The sequence below is a fragment of the Diadema antillarum genome, unplaced genomic scaffold (genome assembly GCF_040938485.1).
Source record: "Diadema antillarum isolate AM-2024a unplaced genomic scaffold, OU_Dant_1.0 scf00000000, whole genome shotgun sequence".
Taxonomy (NCBI): Eukaryota; Metazoa; Echinodermata; class Echinoidea; order Diadematoida; family Diadematidae; genus Diadema; species Diadema antillarum.
In genome coordinates, this window is record NW_027270889.1 from 1,517,146 (window position 1) to 1,532,255 (window position 15,110).

A 15,110-nucleotide genomic window follows, 5' to 3' on the forward strand; every position below is an offset into this window, starting at 1 on the left:
TCGGTGATTTGGTGATATTTTCAAGTAACATTAACTTAATGAGCAGTGATATATTTGTAATTATCAGAAATTTCCTTTCTCGGACAGAACGTCCGTGAAAGAAACTTTCAGAACTTGTAACAGTACAAATTGTCTCCAGAACCTCATTAGAAAGAAATTTAAATGCACCGACATCCATTTTCCTATAACTTTGTTTTCAGCGTTAAGCTGTTTTTTGTATAAATAGAGGGACAATAATCCTAAAACTGTAGGTAAATTTTCAACTGTTTGTTCATCATGATCACATAACGCCTTAAAAATTCTGAGACTACTGCTCTAAACTCATTGTTTATTTTGTAAAACTTTCCGTGTCGCTATTGGAGCCAAAAGTTTTATAGAATACAGGACATTTTCTGGACAAATTATACCTATCGGTGGGGTTACATACGTCACGGACGTTCGCTGGAATTGCCACGGACGTTCGTTCTAAAACTAGGGTCATGTTCCAGGACGGATAACTAATCGGCAGAGAATACCTAGCATTCCTAACTTTTTCAAAATTTTGAAAAGGTATTGTCAATCCAAATTATAAGAATTTGGACATCCTTACAACATATGTATTGCTCAGAGGGGGAACATGAGGTGAATTTTCAGAGAAAAAATTAATTATTTGCTCTGTTCTCGGTGAATTGCATGTTCCAAAAACTGCGGACAAACCTCAGTCCGCTCCAAAAATGACATGCAGCTCCTCTGCTAGAGAGCTAAAGACAAAATGTACCTCCGCCATCAAAGCAAGATGGTGTCCCACTCCAAAACGTTTTAATCATCACGGATGTTCTTTTTTCTAGGAGGTTCGTCTAAAAATATAATTTCGGTTCCTATTCGACAAAGGATGGACAGAAACTCAAAACAAACATATTATCTTGTGGCTAGATCTTAGTTGATTACGACTCAGAACAATATCGCCAATAACGTTTAATGGGCTGCGATCTTTACTAGAAAATAGCGGAAGCACGTCCGTGACGAAAACTGAGTATAATTTTGTATAAAAGCATGTAACGCCCCATGTACAGCCAGCAGACGTACAATTTTTGCAGGATATGTTTATTCGGTGGAACACCAAATTTTTGTATACATTACAATTGGGACAACAAAGTAGAATTTGTAGCAGCGATAGAAATAAGATCATCACGGACGTTCGTCTGTTTAGTGCTTTGATATTTCAATTGTTCTCTGTAATTTTATACGTGTTCATAAAGTTCTTATAATTTTGTGATACATACCCATGATATGTCAGATCCAGAACATGGTCAGATATTAGATGCCACGTACCATAAAAAAGGTACATCATTAGTTTGAAAAACAAAAATCATTGTGAAAATAGCGTTTTTATAGTATCTTTACGCTTTAAGTCCTTGTCAAATGAAAAATATCAGGCAAAAGTCAACCAAACCATACATTTCCTGAAAGGAAATTTACCAATCTTTGAGATGACATGAAAAAATCTGGTTTCTTAGATCATCCTGGCGTGTTCTAAGGGAAAGAATGTCATAATGTGCGAAAAGTGGCAGTTGTACATTGTTCAAAATTCTCATCCATATACATGTATATATGTAAATGTATATGTATATATATATATATATATATATATATACATACATATATATATGGGGCAACAAACCTCGTATCTACAAAATGTCACTTGTTCAGGAGAGAAAAACAAAAACAAAAAAGCAAACAAACATGGAAGCCAAAGCACTATAACAAATGAGAGAACCTTTCCTTTGACATGCCATGGTAGCTTCATTTTTGGGGTAAGACAGCTAAGGTTTTGGATAGGACATTAACTGATTATCTGACTGTTTATTCAAAAAAGTCATTTTCACTAAAATTTCAGATACAGGGTCTTGTCGCCCAAGCGACGATGTCATATATACACACGAGGGGATGGAAAAATCACAGGTGACGCGCAGTCAAAAACGAACAAACAAACAAACAAACAAACGAACGAACGACGACATGTAAGGTAAGAGTTGATAGTCCAATACTTACGAATATCATAATCATCCAGAGTGCTTTTGAAATTACCCTTATATTGATATCTACTATAGTGTTCATGGATGCACCCATTTCTAGTGACGTAATCAGAATATGCCACAAGTTTCATAAGAGTACGCGGCGAGACTCATAAGAATACAAGACAAATTTCAACAAAAAATACCAACAGGCCATAAAATAATATTACTCTAAAAGGATTAACTTCACATCAGTCTGCGGAGCCCTTATTGGCTACCACAGGCATTACTTTATAACAATTGTGCATAAAGAAATCTTTCTGTCTTATTTTGTGTTTATACATTTCAGTATGATGTCAAGATCATTTTTTCTTTCCATTACGTGATAAAGTTCCGTTTGAGACATATCGGAATATCTCAGTATATTACAATACCATTGTGACAGTCATTTTGGATGCCATTAATTGTTAGCTGATTTGACAAATTTGCTCTACCGAGTTGAATTCAAGAATACGGATTATTGCTTTTAATCCCTCGCTTCACGTTATAGCACAATATTTCACAATTCATCAGAAAATACCAAGGAATTTCCGTTTATACAGGACATTTGTAAATATCTCAAAAACTTCAGCACCTTCGAAATAGGGTGAGACCATCAATTTATTTTCAAATTTTCACTGTCTAGAAAAAATATTAACATTAGAATTTCAATTTCTGCCAATTATTTTGGCGGTCATCTTGGACATCTTAAAACCCTAATGCAAAAATGGCAACAACAAAATGTCGAGGGTGCTGAATAGGGTCTCAAAATTTTCAATATTGACAGTTATTTTGGCGGTCATCTTGGAATTCTCAGAACCCCCAAAACACAAGAGTTGCATCAGCCAGGTTCGGATTCAGCACCCTCAAAATAGGGTAAAACCACAAATTGTTTTCAATTTTACACCATTTAGAACGAATTTAGGGGCCTACACGGTCATTCGGGGCCATTTTGGCGGCCATCTTTATCATCTCACACCATTAAGGAAGCAATAACTGTATCTTGCATCTTCAAATTCAGCAAACTCAAAATAGGGTAAAAACCATAAATTTGTTTTCAATTTTACACCATTTAGAAGTAAAGGGGGTCTACATGGGAGTTTCCATTGTTTGTGGTCACTTTGGTGCCATCTTTATTATCCCAGAACCCTTAAGGAGACAAGAGTTTTATCAAGATTCTGATCCAGCACCCTCGAACTAGGGTAAAACCATCAATAGTTTTTCAATTTCTAACCATTTAGAAGGAAATACAGGGGAATTTCCGGTTTTGGCGGCCATTTTGGCGGCCATTTTGAATATCTCAGAACCCTTAACGATGCAAGAGTTGCATCATCCTGATTCGGATTCAGCGTCGTCGAAATAGCTTCGAACTATCAATTGTTTTTAATTACTAACCATTAAGAAGGAAATACATAGGAATTTCCTATTTGGGCGGTCATTTTGGCGTCTTCAAGGATGCAAGAGTCACATCAGCCAGATTCGGATTCAGCACCCTCGAAATAGCTTACAACCATCATTTTTTTTTCCAATTTCTCACCATTAGAAGGAAATACATGGGAATTTCCGGTTTGGGCGGCCATCTTGGCGGCCATCTTGAATATCTCAAAATCCTGTAGGATGCAAGAGTTGCATCATCAAGATTTGGATTCAGCACCCTCGAAATAGTGTAAAAAACCATCAATTGTTTTCAATTTCTTACCATTTAGAAGGAAATATACGGGAATTTTCGGTTTGGGCGGCCATTTTGGCGACCATCTTGAATATCTCAAAACCCTCAAGGATGCAAGAGTTGCATCATGCAGATTCGGATTCAGCACCCCCGAAATAGGGTAAAACCATCAAAAAACATTGGGTGGACGGTAAAACAAGGTTCTACCTTTAGCACCCAGACTATACTGCTCTTCTTTGAAATCATGATCGGCACCGCCGAGAAGTTATGCGTTCAACTACAGGTGTTACCCATGTGCTTTGACAAAAGAGAGCATCAATAATCGGGACTAGTGCTCTCACATTTAGAAATACTTCCTCCTACTGCAATTCGCTCTCTATTTCAGTGTGATGACAACAATGAATTTGTGTACCTTGAATTAGAGCAGCGAATCAAAATGCAGTGTAAAACTCACAATATTAACAGCAAATAGTTTAAAAACACGCTGGAATACGCTTTAGCGGAGTACTTCATTTGAAAGGTCAAAATATCCCATGATTTTATTTAAAGATAGAAAATTAACATGCGGAAATGTGCGCATTATAGAAAAATATTAGGTTTTTAAGAGGGCCTAATTTTCATTTCATTTCGATTTGCGAATTACGAAGAAACTAGAAATACATGTTTATAATATTGAATTCCTTTCTATACTATTCTAAATCAATTCGAGTATTTTATTTAAAATTTTGCCGTGAAAAAAACCTTGTAATTCAACGAAAGGAGAAATGCGTTCTTCGTCTCCGAACTTCGTCTTGCAACTAGAGCGGTGCCGAGCATGACTTCAAAGCGTGGTGGAATGATAGACATCCCATTGTAATACCTTGAAACCAAAAATGTGTTTGCATGAATTACGAAGAGTTGCCATTCCCTGGCTCCTGCATCGCCAAGCCGTAGGTTATGTGCCAGTTGACAAGTACCGCTGTGCCATGGACTTTAGCGCCAAGATGACCCCCGTATAGCCGATTGGCAAAGAGATTGGTATTACTCTGAAAACCGGTTTATATTGGCCATCCATAACAACACCCCCCCCCCCGCATAATAGGAGCTCCTTTAAGATTATACTTTTGATATGGTATGGAGTTGTTTCAAAGAATCTTAAAGTCTAAATGTGTAGTCCAATATTATTTTACAGAAAAGATTTCCCCTTAAAATCGTCATATTCTATATTTAAGTAAGGATTGTCTGATTGTTACAGGTAATACCGCTTCAGCAAACTAACTCTATGAAGTCTTAGCCTTCACAGACTTTTGCTACAATAATGAATTCACAGTTTTCTTTATCTCAAATACTTTGCAGAACTAACGATAAAACGCTTAATGAAGTGAAATGGAACAGTAACAACAGAGACATTATGATGATTTAAACGATAATTTTTCGGTTGTTTTTTTTTCTTAGGTCTTCTTTACGCTTCTTTACATGTTCTCATCAGGGTTTGTTTTCTTTTTGTTTTGTTTTTTGTTATCGTTTTCCAAAGGAATTTGGAAACCACTAAGCGAACTGCGCTTAGCATTATCCCACCATTCGGCGTTATGTGTGCATGTGTTTGATATCACAGTTTTTATATTCAAACAAATAAGTGAAACCCTGAAATACAAAAGCTTTTTTTTTTTTTGGTCTGAGACATTATTCAGCCTTCCTGTTCGCGTGATTTTCATGACTTGTATTATCACGATCAAAGTAAATATCAAGGATGAAGTAAGGCTTTCTACATTGAAAATGAGTTGGCAGTTTTGGTTTTGATTATATGTGATTACGAATGGGTGATAGTCACGCATTCCGAAGTTCAATCTTTACTTTTTCCCACGAGAACAATACCATATCGCAGTTTTGCCATGCTCCAAAAGCAGTCATTATCATCTTTGCTTTATTAGTTTTGAAACCCTTAACAAGAAGCTGAAGATTTAGTTTCCACTTACGAGGGTGACAAGTTGTTTGTGAAACATGGAAAATGCGCTCGTGTGCATGTGTTCGGGGTATGGATGAGTTGGAGGCTTGTATTTTGTATGCCAAGGTGACTCGATGCGAATGCGAGTTGACAAGGGTTCCCTCATAATGTTTGTGAGCGATCCCGCTAATGCCATTCAACATCATTTTCCCTTTCGAGAAACTTGGGTTTTATTCGAGCAGTTAAGATGGCACTGGTGTCGTCCATCCGTATATTCAACTTCGCCATCTTTCTTTTCTCACTGGGGAGAGGCAATCTTTTGCACCAGCAGCATGTACCGACAGGTGATTATTGTAATTCTACGTTGTGAATTTTTGTAATTTTAATTTTTGACACACCTGAGGATGCACTTTTTTCAATTCTTTAAAAGAATCTAATTTAGTACACGTGAAACAGGACAAACAACGCCTCTTTTCTGATCTCCCTCACGCAGAACAAACGTCATTATTATGCATTTACTTTGCCATGTTGCAAGCGAAATCTGCAGCTGTGAAATGTAATGTATTTTGTTTAATTCATTACAACTACGACTAGGCAACCAGTAGATGTTTGTTTATTGAACCACGGACCTACTTCACATGGACGTTCATCGCTTGTTAACTAATCATGCACCCGTTACTGACAAAAGTGTCAAAAATATTTGAAACATGCTTTCCGGCTTTAATATCTTCGTCACTGTCCAGCCTGGATAAAAATAAGACGGAGCTTGGAAAAACTTAAAAACTATATGCGCAAAAGATGATGATTCTTTTAAGTCAAGGAAAATGTATGTGCAGTTGAAGTGTGCATTGGGAAGGCTTCGCTCATAGAATTTCATTATGTAAATACTTTATACTTAACCAATATTTTTGCAAGTTAATTGTGATTTGTAATCTATTTAGCTACGTCAGATGCGTGTCCACAAGTGTCCACTTTTAAAATAGTAATAATCAATTTTGTGACACAAATTTGTCACATTTTCAGGTTCGCAGGTTCGTATTTGAGTCTGAAAAGGCACCTAAACCAAATAACCCGAAATAGAGGAACGGTTCTTTGGAAATGACGATGTTCGACTACTGAATTGTTATTGTCAAAACATTGTCATGTGGCGGCTGTGACGATGTATCAAAGAGAGACCTTTGGTCTTAGTCCATGATTGTAGTAGATAGTATAGGTCCATGATATTGCACTTACTCATGAAATTGTCATACCATTTCGCTATCTCCGTCTCTTTAACTTTATCTTTACTTTTATCTTTATATTCCTCTGTCTATTCTTTTGTCACTCCTCCCCTCGATCTCTCGATCTGTGATCATCCCTTTTCCCTAGCTCCCATTTGTAGTGTCTTTGGCTGCCATTCTTTTCTTGATTTTCCTACTCAAATCATTCTCTTTAACGTCACTTCTCCTGCGGGTTCTAGTTTTGGTTTGATATGGCTTTATCAAGTATAATATATTTCATATTTACTTCATTCCAGATCGCATCTTCTTGTTAAACGGCACAAGTGAAAATATATCGTACTCCGACATCAGCGAGGACTCGAAAGCAGAAAGGCAAACCGTGTGGATCATTGAAACGCATAATCTCTCCAGGATCAGTGTTTCTTTTCTAGTATTTAACCTTAATGCTGGTTACGAGCTCCTCGAAGTGGGGGACGGGACCGAAACAACGGATCCAACTACTGGTTTTACGGATAACAACACGTTCACTACATTGGCAGCATTCAGCGGAGTAGATACACCTTGGCCTGTAACCTCAATAGGAAGTACGGCATGGATACGGTTTTCGTTGACTGGTATATCTCACAGAAGGCATGATACAGAATTTACTCTGGAGATTTTGTCTGTCAGTGGATCAGGTAATAATGAAAATGATAATCTGTCCTGTCAGAAGTTGTACTACAGTCACTGATTCTGTTTTATAAAACATAACCTTGCGCAGGAGTAAAAGGGAAAACAATAGTGTTGTTGTATGCTTTGAAAAAGGTAAACAGAAGATACCTACTTGGTTTCTGAAGACTCTCGTTTTCTGCACATGATGGTCCAATCCTAATTAATTATTATGGTGCAGATAAACACACACACACACACACTGAGCTTTGTAAGATACACTCGTATAAAAATGTACCGATTGTCTTCATTACATATATGAGTAGTTAACATAATACCCATTTAGACCGAGAACGAAGTGTTGATGTATGACACGTTCGGTTCCCGTATAGGCAACAACAAATAGAGAAAGAAAAAAAAGTTAAGGGAACAAAATCTACGACGTTACAAGTGACCTACATATACTTTCGAGATTACAACGACATTTTTATTTGCGTTTTGAAAGTGTACACCTTGACAACTCTAGTTCCAAATTCTGTACACAAATGGAAAATTTCCCACAAAACTTCAACTTCAATTTCGCGCATGATAACATCAAACATGTTTTTGGACTATGCGACAAAATGTAAGATTTGTAAGATTTTTTTTTGTAAGATTTTATTGACTCTATCGACCCCCTATACCTATACCCCCGGGTATGAGAGTACAAACATATTTACAATATATGAATACAAAAATATAAGTGATAATGTACATGTACATGTGAAAATTACAGATATGAATAAATATGTTTACAAAACAAGGCGTAAAGGACGTTTGATTACTCTACCACTACGTGTACAAACATTCACATCTACTTTACTTTCTACAAACCTACTGCCTTTCTTCTTTGGCATTGAAGAGAACTGAAACATAATAATTCTGACAAATTTTTCCAAATGCCAAGCATTAGCTGAATTGAATAGTTTGGCCATATTATTATGTAATGCACTTGGTCTACTGGGCGCCAAGCTACTTGGTAAATACAGTAGTCTCTCTTTGTGGAAAAAGGAACGAACATAAAGTACAATGCAATTCACCCGTCCGGCTTGCATCAAACCTGCCCTTATTAACGGGTAATCCATTCGATCGACATCTGAATTTACTTAATGTAATGTAATTTTTCTTACACAAGACCTGCAAATACTTCTCAAACATCAAATCATCCTTAAACATTCTATAATTTCTACAGATTCTATTCGACCATGTTGTTGCTCTCCACTCTTGAATAAACATATCAAAGAGTCTAACTTTTTTAGGTGTGTGAAATCCATGCATCACTAAATCCACCCCCTTGTGCTAACCACACATTTCCTAGCCCTACATAACAAAAAGATATTTGCGATAAATAATAACAATTGTAATTTTGACGGGGAGTGTATGTCTCCTTGTAAATGCAGAAGAAATTTGAAAATTGTACATTAGTGTTTCTTTTCCCTTGACTAATCTCAACTAGAATGCAATCATTCGAAACTGAACAATTCAATGGTTCGAAATTACACCACGTCCGGTTTCACCATAAATCATACAATCAGGAGTACATTTGTTCACAAGCAGAACTTTTCTTAAGAATTTCCTATGGAAAATTTCAATTTCTATGCACTCATAACCCCAGACTTCACAACCATAGAGTAAAACAGGTAAACCAAGATAGATGGCACTGTGTGTCCACAGAGAGCTGTAACTTTTCAGCCTTGACCAACATGCTGTAAAGTGCTTTTCTAGCTTGTGTGACTTGTTTAGAAATTGCCTTTTTAAAACTCAAATCATAATCAAATTTAACTCCAAGGTACACAAAGTCATCTACAACCTCAAGCGGATCACCAGCATAAACGAATTCAGGAATTCTTCTAACCTTCCCACGCGAAAAAATAACAATTTTAGTCTTGCTTGCATTTACCGTCAAGCGCCATGTCTGACAATAACTATCTACAGCATCAAGAGCTTTTTGCAACTCCTCCGGAGTTGTTTGCTAAAATTGTTTGCTATTGTGTCATCTGCATAAAGCAAACAAGAAAGATTTGAAGCTTTTTCGACATTATCAGAATCCAGGTGGTAAGAAATCTCACTTTCCAAATATTTCAGTCCACCATATGAATTTCTAATGTATTCTTGAAAATCATTCAGATAAATGGCAAATAAAACCGGGGGAGGTTTTCACCCTGTCGTACACCACTGTTACAAGTACAAAACTTTGACATCTCCCCCCTAACCGCCACACATGATTTAGCACTTTCACAAATATTCTTAATGACAGTAAAGAGTTTACCCCTAAGTCCCATCTTCAACATTTTGTACCATAAAGATGATCTATCAATTAGATCAAACGCTTTCATGTAATTAATAAATGCACAGTATAAACGTGTTTTTTTTTTTTTGCAGATAAACATCAATTATAGTCTTCAAAACAAAAATAATTATCAACTGTACAATAATTAGAACGAAATCCAGCCTATTCTTCAACTAACATATTAGCAGCTTCGAAAAACTCTGAGATTCGATGATTGACAATGGAAGTAAAAAGTTTTCCTAGACAATTGGGAAGAGTCATTCCTCTATAATTTTTGTCAGGATTTGTGTCTATACCCTTATTCTTAAAATACTTATGATAAGAATAATACTCATCCGCTCAATGTGATAACTGTATCATGCCTGTACAACCAGAAAAGGGTTTCCCCACATTCCCTCTCCTTGAATAATGTCTCTCTCTCTCTCTCTCTCTCTCTCTCTCTCTCTATCTATCTATCTATCTATCTATCTATCTATCTATCTATCTCTCCATCTCTAGAAGTAGATTCCCTTTAGAGTTTCCTCGATATAGAAGTCCCCCATTAAATATAATTAAAGCAAACGATGAAATGCAAATCTACAAAACCGATCTGAACAACCTGTCTTCCCTCTCAGATGTGATCGATATCTCCGAGAACAAACCGCTCATTCTGCAGTCGCCAAACTTTCCAAACAACTACCCGAACAATTTCTACCTAACCTGGAACATTGTAGTTTCCGAAGATCACGTCGTAAAGATCTGCGTCAAAGCATTCGATACCGAAAATGGTAAAGATCATCTCTACATCGGAGACGGAGCTGACAAGTTTTCAAACCAACAAACACGATGGAGACAGTGGACCGGACTGAAGGATGGAATAGTCAGAGAGCAACTGAGCTTAATTGTTTCTACCAATTCATCAATAGTGGTGATATTTACGACTGATTTCAGTATATCGAAAGCTGGGTTTAACATCGCGTTTACAGCCATACCAAAACTTGGCCAAGAAGGTTTGTGCAAACACCTGCATACCTATTCTCTTTTTTCCTTGCTTTCTTTGTAATTTCCAAGTAACTAGCCGGGCAATGATACGTTCGGTTTTGCGGCATCATGTTGCTAACAATGTATGGCAACAATTATTGCTATGTCAAAGGAATTGTATAATATATTGTGCATGTTGACTTGACTTCATTTACGTGGCCGCATTAACACCTAGATACATACATATGTTAAATATACTTTCTTCTTTTCCTTCAGATTACGTGAATATGTCAAACCAAATGTTTTGATTTTTTTATATGCATGCATATTCTTTCAGATTCCTTGGATACATCAAAACAAAACAAAACAACAATTTTCACACCAAGATTTCGTCAATGACCTCATTTGTCTTATTGTAGAAATACTGATATGAGTGATAAAAAATGAAATGCATTTTTCCCCTTCACTGAGCATAACCTACTAGTGTACATGAAATACTATAGTACAGTATGATTAACAATAACCGGGGAAATTTGCAAGGAAGTATGCGAGTACTATACTTGGCCTAGGAAAAAGTGCATTTTAGTGTAACATGCACATTAAAAGTGATAGGCAGTTGACGTAATTGACAGACTACTACTTGGGGAAGATTTTTGTGGGTGGATCCAAGTAATCTGAAGAAAAGTAGCAGAAAATTATCAAATATAATGGTACTGTGTATATGAAATATTTTTTTGCCACATGAGTGGTGGTCAATGTATTTGTGGACAGTCATTACAGTTTTTTTTTTTACAGTCAAGATACATTTCCATTGCAAAGTCCCTTTAAGCTATTGAAAATGACTAAAAGCGTTTTATTCAAACCCAGTGGTCAGTACAACTGAAAGACAACCTCCTCTTCTATAGGCGATTTGGACATTCTACAGGTTGAAGTAACACACAACTATTGACTTACCCGGAGTTTTCAAGAAAGATTTAACTTTCTGTGTCTTGAGGAATTTTAGTAAAGGTTACGGTGTCAGAGATGTCTCCTCGCCGAAATGTAATAGGATATGTCTCGAAAGTGTAGTATGAGACATTCATAGGTCTGGTGCCATTTACGAATTGAAAGTGCTATGCAATCTGCACTACATGCCTTTTCTTTCTTTCTTTTTTTTTCGTTCTTCTTCTCCGTTGTATTCTTATTCTCTTATTTAGTTTCTATAGTTAATAGCGCGAATATATTTTTATTCAAAGATCTGGTTAACCTTTGGGAGCAGTGATTGACAAAATGTTCAAGATATCACATTATTTTGATGCGTATGAGTAAGTCAGTGGTACCACAAGACATCATTATAAAATGTTCACTGTAAAGCCTAAAACTTGAGGAGATATAAGTATTTTTCTCAATTAACCGTAACTGCAGACGGTTTAATCTGGAAATAGTTCACATTTTGTGTATTTAACAATACTAGACATCAATTTTACTGATTAAGATTTTTACACTACTTTCTATCCTTAACTCACATTTTAGAACTATTTTTAAAGCAACACTGCTGGGTTTTTATTTCATCAGCTAATGGTAAATCATGCCAGAGGATATTCAGGCCGTTAGCTGATCATATTCTAATTTTTCTATCACAGATGGATGATGCTTCCTGCATTGATTCATGATAAGATAACTTCAGTCTTCTTCATGAATTGCATATAAAAAAAAAAACGTAATTACGGATGAAAGTAAAAGAGTGAAAGGAATATCTAACAATCTCGATCACTTCCGCATGAGAGAATAGATCAAGAGAGAGAAAGTAAGAGAGGGGGCGGAGATAAACGGATTTGTCACAAAGTTTTACTTATACAGTTCACATTCCTAGCACAAACATAAGTCCGCACATGCGGGGCGTCAGTTAAGTAATTGGATTCATTGTCATATTTCCATAAATACAAAAATTTGCACAGCCAAATAAACTACGCTGGGACCAAGCGTGTATGAGTGTGTGCTGTATGTGTTTGCGAAACAAAAAATATCTCGGCACAAGAAATTTCCTCGAATTTTATGCTGAAATGAAGAGGAGGAAGATTTTAATAATTTGTAGATCCCCTCCCACACACATACACAGGTTTCTCTCATTGTTGATTGCACGGCAAACAAAGAATACAATTATTATTTATCCATTCAAAAGCATTCCTTCCAGGAATGTGTATCAAGAAACTTTAATTTCCATTTATATCCTTTCAATTTCTGTACGATTTAATTCAATGGATTTCTTCATTCATCACCCAAAGCTACCCATCGCATCTCTGGCATGTTGTAAGGAGAGGAAGAAGAAGTACTCATTAAACAGTTTATGTGGTTTATGCATAGTCTGACAAACAAAGAGTAAATACACGTTTTCGATGCTATTATCATTTCACGAAAAGTAATTACTACTGTTCCTTTAATCGCTGTAATAACATTATGTACCAAAGCATACTTATACTTTGATATTTATTGATATTAATAAATATTTGTCGGCTACAGGGTCAACTCCACGTCCTTCGGAAGGTACTCGGCAAATGATTACAGAACCAGAACTTTCCAAGAGTACAGCCAATACTCTGATTACAGCCACGATTTCAACAGGTATTTCACCCCATTCATAAAATATTTGTTGGGGGGGGGGGGGGGGGGAGTAATACAGACTTAACATTTACACCCATCCATCAAAAGGAAATTGACACAAGGAGTCTCATATACATCATGTGACGTTGTAAGCTTTCTCTGTTCTCTTTCTTTTTTCTTTTTTTTTGAGCGTTGGGTTTGTTGCTGTTCCCGGATGCTATTGTTGTTGTTGTTTTTGTTGTTGCTGCTCTTGCTGTTGTTTAATGGGTCTTTCTCCTAAAGATAGTTGGTTTGTTACTTTCACAAGCAAATAATGATTGAATAGAGCGTAGCGTTGCACTCTTTGATCAAGTGATTAAAACGATAGTTTTGGGTGAGAAGCATTTCACTTTAGAAATGAATGGCTGAGTTTTGTCAATTTTTTTTTTACCACAACACAGGACATGTTGACCTGACAACCAGAAGGATACCCTCTACATTGACAGAATTGGACAACTCAACAAAGCGTGATAGCATATCAGGTAGAGTCTCTGATAATGGACGGGAGTATTGTACAATAAAAAAAGTCAGTAAACATTCTTGAAAAAATATGATAAAGACAATAATAATAAAAACAAAAATAATTATAATCATAACACTAAGAATGATAATAATAACTATCATAATTATTATCATAATGTTTTAGTTATCATTATCATTATTATCGTCATTATCATCATCATCATTGCTATTATTATTGTTACAATAATACTAACAGTAATACTTATGAAAACGCTACTGAATGCTTAAAGGTTACAAAACTCCGCCAGACGTTTTGTCTGCATGCTGTAGTGCAACAACTTTCTTCTGTTTTTACAAGTTTTCACTATTCTGTTCAAGAACACGTTGTGAGGTTTCGTGACAAAGCATCCTTTTATTCCTTGGAAAAGTGTAAAAAACTCCCCATTCTGTTATGTTGACGAATCCTTGTGAAATCACAGATCCACACGGCGATTCTGATAAGGCCTACTGTCAATCAAAATTTTAACCTTTTCTCTCAAATTTTCGTCCAAAGATTTGTACTGACAGATCACCAAACAGACAAACGCTGACTAAACATCTCTGTAGCAATGGTGAATTTAACAATATTCATATGGTCATGATAAGAATTGCAATTTTATCGTTGTTGTTATCATCCTTTACTAGCAAATTTGTCTCTTTGAATAGATCTCTAGTGTCATGCTGTGTAGTTTCAGATACACAACAAAGGAACCCTCTGCTTTTTGATACTTAAAACAACTTCAATGTGAATTAACGTTTATTTCAAAATCGAAACAGAAATTTCACTTGTGATCACGTTACATCACGAAGAGTATTAACCGGGGGGCCAAAAGCTAAAAACAGAGGTCGAGTTGCACTCTCTCTACAAACTAAGTAGACCATGCTTATTTTCAAGTTTTTATTGTAACAAACAACATTCCACTGGTCTACCTCAAAAAATTTGTTGCGAAAGCCTCCAAATCCAAGATGGCGTCCAAGATGGCCGCCATATTTACTGAATTTGTTAGTTAAATGATAGAATTTGATAGAAACATCAGATTTCAACAAATGTGATGTCATATGAAAGAGAATAAAATTTTCTACAAGTTGATACCATTTTTGTGGGTTGTTGTGATAATTGGATTGAGATTTTAAGGAAAAACACTCATTTTTTATATTTTTCTGAAAAAAGGAAAATCATGAAAATGCTTGATTCAGCATAAATCAA